Source organism: Oncorhynchus kisutch, linkage group LG14 (assembly GCF_002021735.2).
Source record: "Oncorhynchus kisutch isolate 150728-3 linkage group LG14, Okis_V2, whole genome shotgun sequence".
NCBI lineage: Eukaryota > Metazoa > Chordata > Actinopteri > Salmoniformes > Salmonidae > Oncorhynchus > Oncorhynchus kisutch.
Window position 1 is genome coordinate 79,176,948 of NC_034187.2, and position 17,548 is coordinate 79,194,495.

Sequence of the window (17,548 nt, forward strand, 5' to 3'; positions counted from 1 at the left end):
CGTTCTGTGAGTTTGTGTGGCCTACCACTTTGCCGCTGAGCCGTTGTTTCTCCTAGACGTTTCCATTTCACAATAACAGCACTTACAGTTGACCGGGGCAGCTCTAGCAGGGCAGAAATTTGACGAACTGACTTGTTGGAAAGGTAGCATCCTATGACAGTGCCGCCAACATTTGTCTATGGGAGATTGCATGGTTGTGTGCTCGATTTAATACACCTGTCAGCAACGGGTGTGGCTGAAATAGCCCGAATCCACCAATGTGAAGGGGTGTCCACATACTTTTGTACATATATAGTGCATCTATTAGTCCTATTTCAAGTCATTAGAGATAATCCATTAACAGTAACAGAGTTCCAGTGTGATTTGACGTTGGCGCTGCTTCCTCGGCATTGCGAAGGCCCCCTGTGTGTGAGTCCTGGTACTACGCCTTAACACAAGCAGTACATACCCCCCCCATGCTCACTTCTGCTTTCTGTGTGATGGACAGAGAGAGGACGCAGGAAGACAAGGGGTGATGGAGGGGAAAGAAGGGGGTTGTGGGAGGTGGGTAATTCTATGTGCTTTTGGACATGTTTCTGGTGATGTTGGTCTATGTTAATGTCAGTGCGTACATATTTTGTTCTCACATTTTTGGGGGGTGGGGGGGGGGGTCTTTTTATTTTCTTAACCCCCCCCCCCCCAGTATGTTCTGACACAGATGATTACTGTGTACAGCTAATTTATTATTCTCCCTGTGTTAATACCTGCCTTTTGCTGGAGTGTATTGTAGCCTACGCATTGATCAGAGGTATGTGTAGCATGCTGTGTTTCAGTTTTCTCTTCTTTTTATTTATTTTAAACTTATTTTTTCTACGTCCAACTACTCCCCGTCATTTCTACTACTTTCTCGCGCCATAATATGTTTAAAATTTAAAAAAGATTAAAGTTAATAAAAAAAAAATGATGAAATGGTTTATATACCAAACAGACCTGGATGTTTTTGGTAATATTTTGTGTGACAACCAGTTTTCTTTAATATTTTCTAGTGACATCTCATTTGTATAATGTTTTTCTAAGCTGTTGGATCTCGATGCTGGCCTCCAGGGCTGCAGGTTCTTCACTGTTGATATTCTAGTGATATTGTATTGACATTTTTAAATCAACTTTGTACAAAACATGTTATGTGACTGGGATTTAAAGTAGTGAAAAGAGAACAAAAATTACTTTGCTTGCATAACATTTAAAATAAAGTGATTAAAATCAGTCTCAACCTGTCTCTCTCACTCCTAACTCTGTGTGTGTGTGGGTGCGTGGGTGGTCTGTTGGGACATGTAGTGACACTGACCTCTTGCTATGAAGTTGCTCTGATACCACTTGAAAATGAAAAGGGACTTTGGCTATCTCTCTTCCCTCTCTTCCCTCTCTCTCTTCCCTCCCTTCCCTATCTCTCTCCCCTCCCTTCCCTATCTCTCTTCCCTCCCTTCCCTATCTCTCTTCCCTCCCTTCCCTATCTCTCTCTCCTCCCTTCCCTATCTCTCTTCTCTCTCCTCCCTTCCCTATCTCTCTTCCCTCTCCTCCCTTCCCTATCTCTCTTCCCTCCCTTCCCTATCTCTCTTCTCTCCCCTCCCTTCCAAATCTCTCTTCCCTCCCTTCCCTATCTCTCTTCCCTCCGTTCCCTATCTCTCTTCTCTCCCCTCCCTTCCCTATCTCTCTTCCCTCCCTTCCCTATCTCTCTTCCCTCCCTTCCCGATCTCTCTTCTCTCCCCTCCCTTCCCTATCTCTCTTCCCTCCCTTCCCTATCTCTCCCCTCCCTTCCCTATCTCTCTTCCCTTCCTTCCCTATCTCTCTTCTCTCCCCTCCCTTCCCTATCTCTCTTCCCTTCCTTCCCTATCTCTCTTCTCTCCCCTCCCTTCCCTATCTCTCTTCATGTCACCTGTTGTGTGTATGTACTGACAGGTATGTGTAACTGATAGATGCAAACACACACACACTACATGTTAATGTTATTAAATGTATGTAAATTGTACATTATTTTGTCTGTAATGTCTTTTTGGTTACGTGTCGGCCCCCAGTAAGTCTAACTGTCACCATTGGCGTCGGCTAATAGGGATCCTAATAAAATCTAATGAAATAAAATCTCAGTTGTGTTGTGAATGTGGTAGTAGTGAAGTCTAGTCTGAGCTAGACACACACACACACACACACACACACACACACACACACACACACACACACACACACACACACACCACACACACACACACACACACACACACACACACACACACACACACACACACACACACACACACACACACACACACACACACACACACACACACACACACACACACACACACACACACACACACACACACACACACACACACACACACACACACACACACACACACACACACACACACACACACACACACACACACACACACACACACACACACACACACACACACACACACACACACACACACACACACACACACACACACACACACACACACACACACACACACACACACACACACACACACACACACACACACACACACACACACACACACACACACACACACACACACACACACACACACACACACACACACCTGCGGTGCCCTAGAAACATGTTGGCTGGTGTGTACTCTGTAATTACCTCGGAAGCCCAACCTCCTCTGTACAGCCACTCTGAGGGGGTTGCTAGGCAACGATGGCAGGCCAGAGGCGTGGCTGGTTGTGTCTGTCTGTGTGAGTGCGTGTGCAGGCGTAGCTGGTTGTGTGTGTGTGTGTGGAGGTTGATTTTTAGAGGGAAAAAACACACAAACTATATATGAATAGAAAAGACCAAACGTTTTCCTGTTTCATTGCTGTGCATCAACTTTATCTTGTAAAATATTACAGTACATCTGGGGGGTACATGCACTGAGGGTACAAAACATTAGGAACACCTTCCTAATATTGAGTTGTCCTCAGAACAGCCTCAATTCATCGGGGCATGGACTCCACAAGGTGTCGAAAGCGTTCCACAGGGATACTGGCCCATGTTGACTCCAATGGTTCCCCACTGTTGTGTCAAGTTGGCTGGATGTCCTTTGGGTGGTGGACCACAGGAAACTGTTGAGTGTGGAAAAACCCAGCAGCATTGCAGTTCTTGACACACTCAAACCTGTGCGCCAGGCACTTAATACCATACCCTGTTAAAAGGCACTTAAATATTTAGTCTTGCCCATTCACCCTCTGAAAGGCACACATACACAATCATGTCTCAATTGTCTCAAGGCGTAAAAATCCTTCTTTAACCCGTCTCCTCCCCTTCATCTACACTGATTGAAGTGGATTTAACAAGTGACATCAATAAGGGAACATAGACTGACCAGGTGAAAGCTATGTCATGGAAAGAGCAGGTGACATCAATAAGGGAACATAGACTGACCAGGTGAAAGCTATGTCATGGAAAGAGCAGGTGACATCAATAAGGGAACATAGACTGACCAGGTGAAAGCTATGTCATGGAAAGAGCAGGTGACATCAATAAGGGAACATAGACTGACCAGGTGAAAGCTATGTCATGGAAAGAGCAGGTGACATCAATAAGGGAACATAGACTGACCAGGTGAAAGCTATGTCATGGAAAGAGCAGGTGACATCAATAAGGGAACATAGACTGACCAGGTGAAAGCTATGTCATGGAAAGAGCAGGTGACATCAATAAGGGAACATAGACTGACCAGGTGAAAGCTATGTCATGGAAAGAGCAGGTGACATCAATAAGGGAACATAGACTGACCAGGTGAAAGCTATGTCATGGAAAGAGCAGGTGACATCAATAAGGGAACATAGACTGACCAGGTGAAAGCTATGTCATGGAAAGAGCAGGTGACATCAATAAGGGAACATAGACTGACCAGGTGAAAGCTATGTCATGGAAAGAGCAGGTGACATCAATAAGGGAACATAGACTGACCAGGTGAAAGCTATGTCATGGAAAGAGCAGGTGACATCAATAAGGGAACATAGACTGACCAGGTGAAAGCTATGTCATGGAAAGAGCAGGTGACATCAATAAGGGAACATAGACTGACCAGGTGAAAGCTATGTCATGGAAAGAGCAAGTGACATCAATAAGGGAACATAGACTGACCAGGTGAAAGCTATGTCATGGAAAGAGCAAGTGACATCAATAAGGGAACATAGACTGACCAGGTGAAAGCTATGTCATGGAAAGAGCAAGTGTTCATAATGGTTGTGTATTTCACTAATGAACTCAATCACTGGATACTTCACTAATGAGCCAAATAACACACCTGAGGTTATAAAGACTCAGAATGGTGTAACACATATCAGTAGGAACTCTTAATCACATGACTTTACAGAAAATATACAGAAAAGTGCTGTTAATATACAAACATAATGCCCAGTTAGCAGGCTGAGTTCAAATAGGCTCAATTTAGATTTACGAGTTTGAACTTTCGGGAGTATTGCTATGGTTCCATTTTACTGGACAAAGACGGTGATGTCACTCACGCAGAAATTATCGACATGACATAAGTTGTGTTGACAAAATTCTTAAATGCTGCTTATGAATGAGGGTTATGAACGTGTAACAAAGACCTTCTACAGGTACCCTTCACTGTCTTCCCGACAGATGCGTTGCCATGAACTACGCAGTGCAGACGGGAGTCGTCAAGCTTCGTGACGTGAGACGATGGCTACCAGTCTTTGAAAGTGTTTGACATAATGTGTCTTCCAGTTGATGTCACCTGCCCGTCTTGTTATTATTGCAGATTCATTTAGCAGAGCTACAGTCCTGTAATATTATAGCCATACAAACATACAACACAAAAAAACTATTGGAAATAAATCATAATAAATAATAATAACGTTCTTGACTAAATAAATTATCAGCTTATGCTGTAAACATCAGACATCAGATGTAGAGAAAAACAGAAAACCTAAAAAATATTATCCTTCATAGTTCTGGAATTCATGCAGATAGAAATGCAACGTTCAGGTGCCAAACATGAACCTTCCCACTACAGGAGCCAATCAGGAGCCTTCCCAGTGGTTCAGGAGCCAATCAGCAGTCACCCCATAGTTCAGGAGTTAATCAGCTCCTCCCTAAGAGTTCAGGAGCCAATTCATTCTCAGTAGTCTGACGCAACACTATGATGCTAGCACAAATCTCTAATCTAATGCCTATTTAATAAACTAATGCTTGCTTCAAATATTAAAACCTGATGCATTCTGTACAGTGACAACCATTTGAGGCTACCTGTCCTCTAAAAACTCCAGTTATGTCAGGCACACAAACTCACACACACAAAATAAAGTGTGTGAGAGCCACCATTCAGTCACTCATCCATCTGTCCATACATTCTGCTGTGTGTCATTCCACCACCGACCACTAGGTGGGAGGCTAGCGCAGGACACCTAGGTTGAGCAGTGATGAGAGAGATCCAGTAAATTGTAACCCTATAGTGTTCACTGTGATAAAAGCATACTTAGCATTGATGAATACATCAGTCCATAGAGCCACAGAAAAAAAGACTCTTATTTGTTGCCCTGTCCAGATTTTTACTATCCTTCCCCTAACCTGTAACCAGTGATTGAAGTGGACTCAAAAAGGTCACTGTAATTTAACTGTTAAAGGATTTCATATTTCAGAGTCAGTATTCTATAAGAAGTAGAACATTAGACATGCTGCTTCTCTGTACCGGTCAGCACTTCAACCTCTGAACTTCAACCCTAGACAACTTCACTGCCAGGGTTCACCCATAGGCATCTTTGGAATGGTGATATACATCTCCATTGGCTGGTCAGGGTCCAGGGGGCAGTTCCTCCAGTAGGATGTGGTCTTCTCATTGGTGGTTGAGATGTATGACTGGTCCTAATGATACAACATACACAGGTAGTCAGAAACACACACACATGTCTATGTTCTATTTGTATCTATTATGGATCCCCATTAGTTCCTGTTGCCAAGGCAACAACTATTCTTCCTGGGGTCTATTATGGATCCCCATTAGTTCCTGTTGCCAAGGCAGCAGCTACTCTTCCTGGGGTCTATTATGGATCCCCATTAGTTCCTGTTGCCAAGGCAGCAGCTACTCTTCCTGGGGTTTATTATGGATCCCCATTAGTTCCTGTTGCCAAGGCAACAACTATTCTTCCTGGGGTCTATTATGGATCCCCATTAGTTCCTGCCAAGGCAGCAGCTACTCTTCCTGGGGTCTATTATGGATCCCCATTAGTTCCTGTCAAGGCAGCAGCTACTCTTCCTGGGGTCTATTATGGATCCCCATTAGTTCCTGTTGCCAAGGCAACAGCTACTCTTCCTGGGGTCTATTATGGATCCCCATTAGTTCCTGCCAAGGCAGCAGCTACTCTTCCTGGGGTTTATTATGTATCCCCATTAGTTCCTGCCAAGGAAACAGCTACTCTTCCTGGGGTCTATTATGGATCCCCATTAGTTCCTGCCAAGGCAGCAGCTACTCTTCCTGGGGTTTATTATGGATCCCCATTAGTTCCTGCCAAGGAAACAGCTACTCTTCCTGGGGTCTATTATGGATCCCCATTAGTTCCTGCCAAGGCAGCAGCTACTCTTCCTGGGGTTTATTATGGATCCCCATTAGTTCCTGCCAAGGCAACAGCTACTCTTCCTGGGGTCTATTATGGATCCCCATTAGTTCCTGCCAAGGCAGCAGCTACTCTTCCTGGGGTTTATTATGTATCCCCATTAGTTCCTGCCAAGGCAACAGCTACTCTTCCTGGGGTTTATTATGTATCCCCATTAGTTCCTGCCAAGGCAGCAGCTACTCTTCCTGGGGTTTATTATGTATCCCCATTAGTTCCTGTTGCCAAGGCAGCAGCTACTCTTCCTGGGGTTTATTATGTATCCCAATATCCCCTAATGTATCCCCTAATGTATCCCCTAATGTATCCCCTAATGTATCCCTTAATGTATCCCCTAATGTATCCCCTAATGTATCCCCTAATGTATCCCCTAATGTATCCCCTAATGTATCCCCTAATGTATCCCTTAATGTATCCCCTAATGTATCCCCTAATGTATCCCTTAATGTATCCCCTAATGTATCCCCTAATGTATCCCTTAATGTATCCCCTAATGTATCCCCTAATGTATCCCTTAATGTATCCCCTAATGTATCCCCTAATGTATCCCCTAATGTATCCCCTAATGTTTCCCCTAATGTATCCCCTAATGTATCCCCTAATGTATCCCCTAATGTATCCCCTAATGTATCCCTTAATGTATCCCCTAATGTATCCCCTAATGTATCCCCTAATGTATCCCCTAATGTATCCCCTAATGTTTCCCCTAATGTATCCCCTAATGTATCCCCTAATGTTTCCCCTAATGTATCCCCTAATGTATCCCCTAATGTTTCCCCTAATGTATCCCCTAATGTATCCCCTAATGTTTCCCCTAATGTATCCCCTAATGTATCCCCTAATGTATCCCCTAATGTATCCCCTAATGTATCCCCTAATGTATCCCCTAATGTATCCCCTAATGTTTCCCCTAATGTATCCCCTAATGTATCCCCTAATGTATCCCCTAATGTATCCCCTAATGTATCCCCTAATGTATCCCCTAATGTATCCCCTAATGTATCCCCTAATGTTTCCCCTAATGTATCCCCTAATGTATCCCTTAATGTATCCCCTAATGTATCCCCTAATGTATCCCCTAATGTTTCCCCTAATGTATCCCCTAATGTATCCCCTAATGTATCCCCTAATGTATCCCCTAATGTATCCCCTAATGTATCCCCTAATGTATCCCCTAATGTTTAAGTTAATTCATTAATATTTTCTTTACAGTTACATATTACATATGTAATTTTATTAGAATTTGTGTGTTGGAGATTGAGAGAACTACCTACATACATATTTTGTTGTATTGGTTAGTATTAAATCACGCTTTTGACTGCAAGTTCCAGAATGCCTTGCGACAGGAAGTAGAGAGAGAACACGCCAGTTATGTGCAAGTGACAAGTGATTATTACTATGCAGCCTACTCAATACATTTTTATAGCTACTGTTTACAGGCCTCCTGGGTCGTAGACAGCGTTCCTCACTGAGTTCTCTGAATTCCTGTTGGACCTTGTAGTCATGGCAGATATTATTCACATTTTTGGTAACTTTAATATTCACATGGAAGTCCACAGACCCACTCCAAAGAGCTTTCGGAGCCTTCGTCGACTCAGTGGGTTTTGTATAACATGTCTCTGCAACTACTCATTGCCACAGGATCTAGTTTGAATTTTAAGAAATCTTAATGTTTTTCCTCATAGTCCTGGACTGTCGGACCACCATTTTATTACGTTTGCAATCGTAACAAATAATCTGTTCAGACCCCAGACAAGGATCATCAAAAGACCTGGTATAAATAATCTGTTCAGACCCCAGACAAGGATCATCAAAAGCCCTGCTATAAAATCTTGGACAACCCAAAGATTCCTAGATGCCCTTACAGACTCCCTTCACCTCCCCAAGGACGTCGGAGTACAACAATCAGTTAACCACTTAACTGAGGAACTAAATGTCACCTTGCGTAATACCCTAGATACAGTCGCACCCCTAAAAACAAAAAAACATTTGTCCCAAGAAAGTTGCTCCCAGGTTTACAGGAAATACCTGAGCCCTGAAGCAAGCTTCCAGAAAATTGGAAGGGAAATGGCGCTACAATAAACTGGAAGTCTTCCTACTAGATTGGAAAGACAGTACCGTGCAGTATCGAAGAGACCTCCCTGCTGCTGAATCAACCTATTTTTCCAACTTAATTGAGGAGAATAAGAACAATCCAAATGTATGTTTGATACTGTAGCAAAGCTAAATTTAACACTTCACTTCAGCAGTGATGAATTCATGAACTTCTTCGATGAAAAGATCAAGCTCATTAGAAAGCAAATTACGGACTCCTCTTTCTGCGTATTTCTCCAAAGTTCAGTTGTCCTGAGTCTGCACAGAACTTCCAGGAACTAGGATCAATGGACACACTCAACTTTTCAATCCTGTATCTCTTTACACATTCATGAAAAGAGTTGTGACCTCTAAACCCTCAAGCTGCATACTGTACCTGCCTGCCTGACCAGTCTGCCTGCCTTGACCACGAGCCTGTCTGCCACTCTGTACCTGCCTGCCTTGACCACGAGCCTGTCTGCCACTCTGTACCTGCCTGCCTGACCAGTCTGCCTGCCTTGACCACGAGCCTGTCTGCCACTCTGTACCTGCCTGCCTGACCAGTCTGCCTGCCTTGACCACGAGCCTGTCTGCCACTCTGTACCTGCCTGCCTGACCAGTCTGCCTGCCTTGACCACGAGCCTGTCTGCCACTCTGTACCTGCCTGCCTGACCAGTCTGCCTGCCTTGACCACGAGCCTGTCTGCCACTCTGTACCTGCCTGCCTGACCAGTCTGCCTGCCTTGACCACGAGCCTGTCTGCCACTCTGTACCTGCCTGCCTGACCAGTCTGCCTGCCTTGACCACGAGCCTGTCTGTCACTCTGTACCTGCCTGCCTGACCAGTCTGCCTGCCTTGACCACGAGCCTGTCTGCCACTCTGTACCTGCCTGCCTGACCAGTCTGCCTGCCTTGACCACGAGCCTGTCTGCCACTCTGTACCTGCCTGCCTGACCAGTCTGCCTGCCTTGACCACGAGCCTGTCTGTCACTCTGTACCTGCCTGCCTGACCAGTCTGCCTGCCTTGACCACGAGCCTGTCTGTCACTCTGTACCTCCTGGACTCTGAACTGGTTTTGACCTTTGGCCTTTTGGATTACTAAACATCTTAAACTCCAACCATCTGCCTTCTGTGTCTGCATCTGTTTTCTCGCCTTGTGTCATGGTATCAGTGTGTATATAAAGTATTACAGTATCATGAGTATTCCTGCGTGTATTTAAAGTATTGGAGTATGTTACCTTGCCAGTGGGGTTGTATTGTGGGTCAGTGGCGCCACCCTGTGGCAGGGATCGTCTCTGCAGCAGCAACACCAGTACAGCGATCATCACCAGGCCAGAGAGGAATGTCAACACACACACACTGACAAACATCCTCATGTACCGCCCTCTGGATACACACTCTGGAGACACACAGACAAACACACACAGCTGTGAGTACTACACATTGTAGTATAGAGGGACACGCCAATATTTGACCCTGAAATAGTAACAACGTACCACACTGTCAACACAGACACACTGTCCACACAGACACACTGTCCACACTGTCCACACAGATACACTGTCCACACAGACACACTGTCCACACTGTCAACACAGACACACTGTCCACACTGTCAACACAGATACACTGTCCACACTGTCAACACAGATACACTGTCCACACAGACACACTGTCCACACAGACACACTGTCAATACAGACATACTGTCCACACAGACACACTGTCAACACAGACATACTGTACACACTGTCCACACAGACACACTGTCAACACAGATACTGTCCACACAGACACACTGTCCACACTGTCCACACAGACCCACTGTCCACACAGACACACTGTCCACACTGTCCACACAGACACACTGTCCACACAGACACACTGTCCACACAGACACACTGTCCACACAGACACACTGTACACACTGTACACACAGACACACTGTCCACACTGTCAACACAGATACACTGTCCACACAGACACACTGTCCACACTGTCCAGACAGACACACTGTCCACACAGACACACTGTACACACAGACACACTGTCCACACTGTCAACACAGATACACTGTCCACACTGTCAACACAGATACACTGTCCACACAGACACACTGTCCACACAGACACACTGTCAACACAGACATACTGTCCACACAGACATACTGTCCACACAGATACACTGTCAACACAGATACACTGTCCACACAGACACACTGTCAACACAGATACACTGTCCACACAGACACACTGTCCACACAGACACACTGTCAACACAGACATACTGTCCACACAGACACACTGTCCACACAGACACACTGTCAACACAGACATACTGTCCACACAGACACACTGTCCACACAGACACACTGTCCACACTGTCAACACAGACACACTGTACACACAGACACACTGTCCACACTGTCAACACAGATACACTGTCCACACTGTCAACACAGACACACTGTCCACACAGACACACTGTCAACACAGATACACTGTCAACACAGATACACTGTCCACACAGACACACTGTCAACACAGATACACTGTCCACACAGACACACTGTCCACACAGACACACTGTCAACACAGACATACTGTCAACACAGACATACTGTCAACACAGATACACTGTCTACACTGTCCACACAGACATACTGTCCACACAGATACACTGTCAACACAGATACACTGTCCACACAGACACACTGTCAACACAGATACACTGTCCACACAGACACACTGTCCACACAGACACACTGTCAACACAGACATACTGTCCACACAGACACACTGTCTACACTGTCCACACTGTCCACACAGACACACTGTCCACACAGACACACTGTCCACACAGACACACGGTCCACACAGACACACGGTCCACACAGACACACTGTCCACACAGACACACTGTCAACACAGACATACTGTCCACACAGACACACTGTCTACACTGTACACACTGTACACACAGACACACTGTCCACACTGTCAACACAGATACACTGTCCATACTGTCAACACAGATACACTGTCCACACAGACACACTGTCCACACAGACACACTGTCAACACAGACATACTGTCCACACAGACATACTGTCCACACAGATACACTGTCAACACAGATACACTGTCCACACAGACACACTGTCAACACAGATACACTGTCCACACAGACACACTGTCCACACAGACACACTGTCAACACAGACATACTGTCCACACAGACACACTGTCCACACAGACACACTGTCAACACAGACATACTGTCCACACAGACACACTGTCCACACAGACACACTGTCCACACTGTCAACACAGACACACTGTACACACAGACACACTGTCCACACTGTAAACACAGATACACTGTCCACACTGTCAACACAGACACACTGTCCACACAGACACACTGTCAACACAGATACACTGTCAACACAGATACACTGTCCACACAGACACACTGTCAACACAGATACACTGTCCACACAGACACACTGTCCACACAGACACACTGTCAACACAGACATACTGTCCACACAGACATACTGTCAACACAGATACACTGTCTACACTGTCCACACAGACATACTGTCCACACAGACACACTGTCAACACAGATACACTGTCCACACAGACACACTGTCCACACAGACTGACTGTCAACACAGACATACTGTCCACACAGACACACTGTCTACACTGTCCACACAGACACACTGTCCACACAGACACACTGTCCACACAGACACACGGTCCACACAGACACACAGTCCACACAGACACACAGTCCACACTGTCAACACAGACACACTGTCCACACAGACACACTGTCTACACAGACACACATTCCACACAGACACACTGTCCACACAGACACACTGTCCACACAGACACACGGTCCACACAGACACACGGTCCACACAGACACACAGTCCACACAGACACACAGTCCACACAGACACACTGTCCACACAGACACACGGTCCACACAGACACACAGTCCACACTGTCCACACAGACACACGGTCCACACAGACACACAGTCCACACAGACACACTGTCCACACAGACACACTGTCCACACAGCCACACAGTCCACACAGACACACTGTCCACACAGACACACTGTCCACACTGTCCACACAGACACACTGTCCACACAGACACACTGTCCACACAGACACACTGTCCACACAGACACACAGTCCACACAGACACACTGTCCACACAGACACACTGTCCACACAGACACACTGTCCACACAGACACACAGTCCACACAGACACACTGTCCACACAGACCGACTGTCCACACAGATACACTGTCCACACTGTCAACACAGACACACTGTCCACACAGACACACTGTCCACACAGACACACAGTCCACACAGACACACAGTCCACACAGACACACAGTCCACACAGACACACTGTCCACACAGACACACGGTCCACACAGACACACAGTCCACACTGTCCACACAGACACACGGTCCACACAGACACACAGTCCACACAGACACACTGTCCACACAGACACACTGTCCACACAGACACACTGTCCACACTGTCCACACAGACACACTGTCCACACAGACACAGTGTCCACACAGACACACTGTCCACACAGACACACAGTCCACACAGACACACTGTCCACACAGACACACTGTCAACACAGATACACTGTCCACCCAGATACACTGTCCACCCAGACACACTGTCCACACAGATACACTGTCCACACAGACACACAGTCCACACAGACACACAGTCCACACAGACACACTGTCCACACAGACACACTGTCCACACAGATACACTGTCCACACTGTCAACACAGATACACTGTCAACACAGATACACTGTCAACACAGATACGCTGTCCACACAGACACACAGTCCACACAGACACACTGTCCACACAGACACACTGTCCACACAGACACACTGTCCACACTGTCCACACAGACACACTGTCCACACAGACACAGTGTCCACACAGACACACTGTCCACACAGACACACAGTCCACACAGACACACTGTCCACACAGACACACTGTCAACACAGATACACTGTCCACCCAGATACACTGTCCACCCAGACACACTGTCCACACAGATACACTGTCCACACAGACACACAGTCCACACAGACACACAGTCCACACAGACACACTGTCCACACAGACACACTGTCCACACAGATACACTGTCCACACTGTCAACACAGATACACTGTCAACACAGATACACTGTCAACACAGATACGCTGTCCACACAGACACACAGTCCACACAGACACACTGTCCACACAGACACACTGTCCACACAGATACACTGTCCACACTGTCAACACAGATACACTATCCACACTGTCCACACAGATACACTGTCCACACAGACACACTGTCCACACAGATACACGTTCCAGACTGTCCACACAGATACACTGTCCACACAGATACACTGTCCACACAGACACACTGTCCACACAGATACACGTTCCAGACTGTCCACACAGATACACGTTCCAGACTGTCCACACAGATACACTGTCCACACTGTCAACACAGATACACTGTCAACACAGATACACTGTCCACACAGACACACAGTCCACACAGACACACAGTCCACACAGACACACTGTCCACACAGATACACTGTCCACACTGTCAACACAGATACACTATCCACACTGTCCACACAGAAACACTGTCCACACAGACACACTGTCCACACAGATACACGTTCCAGACTGTCCACACAGATACACTATCCACACTGTCCACACAGATACACTGTCCACACAGATACACTGTCCACACAGATACACTGTCCACACAGATACACTATCCACACTGTCCACACAGATACACTGTCCACACAGATACACTGTCCACACAGATACACTGTCCACACAGATACACTGTCCACACAGACACACTGTCCACACAGATACACGTTCCAGACTGTCCACACAGATACACGTTCCAGACTGTCCACACAGATACACGTTCCAGACTGTCCACACAGATACACTGTCAACACAGATACACTGTCCACACAGACACACTGTCCACACAGATACACTGTCCACACAGACACACTGTCCACACAGACACACTGTCAACACAGACATACTGTCCACACAGACATACTGTCAACACAGATACACTGTCTACACTGTCCACACAGACATACTGTCCACACAGACACACTGTCAACACAGATACACTGTCCACACAGACACACTGTCCACACAGACTGACTGTCAACACAGACATACTGTCCACACAGACACACTGTCTACACTGTCCACACAGACACACTGTCCACACAGACACACTGTCCACACAGACACACGGTCCACACAGACACACAGTCCACACAGACACACAGTCCACACTGTCAACACAGACACACTGTCCACACAGACACACTGTCTACACAGACACACATTCCACACAGACACACTGTCCACACAGACACACTGTCCACACAGACACACGGTCCACACAGACACACGGTCCACACAGACACACAGTCCACACAGACACACAGTCCACACAGACACACTGTCCACACAGACACACGGTCCACACAGACACACAGTCCACACTGTCCACACAGACACACGGTCCACACAGACACACAGTCCACACAGACACACTGTCCACACAGACACACTGTCCACACAGCCACACAGTCCACACAGACAAACTGTCCACACAGACACACTGTCCACACTGTCCACACAGACACACTGTCCACACAGACACAGTGTCCACACAGACACACTGTCCACACAGACACACAGTCCACACAGACACACTGTCCACACAGACACACTGTCCACACAGACACACTGTCCACACAGACACACAGTCCACACAGACACACTGTCCACACAGACACACTGTCCACACAGACACACAGTCCACACAGACACACAGTCCACACAGACACACAGTCCACACAGACACACTGTCCACACAGACACACGGTCCACACAGACACACAGTCCACACTGTCCACACAGACACACGGTCCACACAGACACAGTCCACACAGACACACGTCCACACAGACACACTGTCCACACAGACACACTGTCCACACTGTCCACACAGACACACTGTCCACACAGACACAGTGTCCACACAGACACACTGTCCACACAGACACACAGTCCACACAGACACACTGTCCACACAGACACACTGTCAACACAGATACACTGTCCACCCAGATACACTGTCCACCCAGACACACTGTCCACACAGATACACTGTCCACACAGACACACAGTCCACACAGACACACAGTCCACACAGACACACTGTCCACACAGACACACTGTCCACACAGATACACTGTCCACACTGTCAACACAGATACACTGTCAACACAGATACACTGTCAACACAGATACGCTGTCCACACAGACACACAGTCCACACAGACACACTGTCCACACAGACACACTGTCCACACAGATACACTGTCCACACTGTCAACACAGATACACTATCCACACTGTCCACACAGATACACTGTCCACACAGACACACTGTCCACACAGATACACGTTCCAGACTGTCCACACAGATACACTGTCCACACAGATACACTGTCCACACAGACACACTGTCCACACAGATACACGTTCCAGACTGTCCACACAGATACACGTTCCAGACTGTCCACACAGATACACTGTCCACACTGTCAACACAGATACACTGTCAACACAGATACACTGTCCACACAGACACACAGTCCACACAGACACACAGTCCACACAGACACACTGTCCACACAGATACACTGTCCACACTGTCAACACAGATACACTATCCACACTGTCCACACAGAAACACTGTCCACACAGACACACTGTCCACACAGATACACGTTCCAGACTGTCCACACAGATACACTATCCACACTGTCCACACAGATACACTGTCCACACAGATACACTGTCCACACAGATACACTGTCCACACAGATACACTATCCACACTGTCCACACAGATACACTGTCCACACAGACACACTGTCCACACAGACACACTGTCAACACAGACATACTGTCCACACAGACATACTGTCAACACAGATACACTGTCTACAACTGTCCACACAGACATACTGTCCACACAGACACACTGTCAACACAGATACACTGTCCACACAGACACACTGTCCACACAGACTGACTGTCAACACAGACATACTGTCCACACAGACACACTGTCTACACTGTCCACACAGACACACTGTCCACACAGACACACTGTCCACACAGACACACGGTCCACACAGACACACAGTCCACACAGACACACAGTCCACACTGTCAACACAGACACACTGTCCACACAGACACACTGTCTACACAGACACACATTCCACACAGACACACTGTCCACACAGACACACTGTCCACACAGACACACGGTCCACACAGACACACGGTCCACACAGACACACAGTCCACACAGACACACAGTCCACACAGACACACTGTCCACACAGACACACGGTCCACACAGACACACAGTCCACACTGTCCACACAGACACAACGGTCCACACAGACACACAGTCCACACAGACACACTGTCCACACAGACACACTGTCCACACAGCCACACAGTCCACACAGACACACTGTCCACACAGACACACTGTCCACACTGTCCACACAGACACACTGTCCACACAGACACAGTGTCCACACAGACACACTGTCCACACAGACACACAGTCCACACAGACACACTGTCCACACAGACACACTGTCCACACAGACACACAGTCC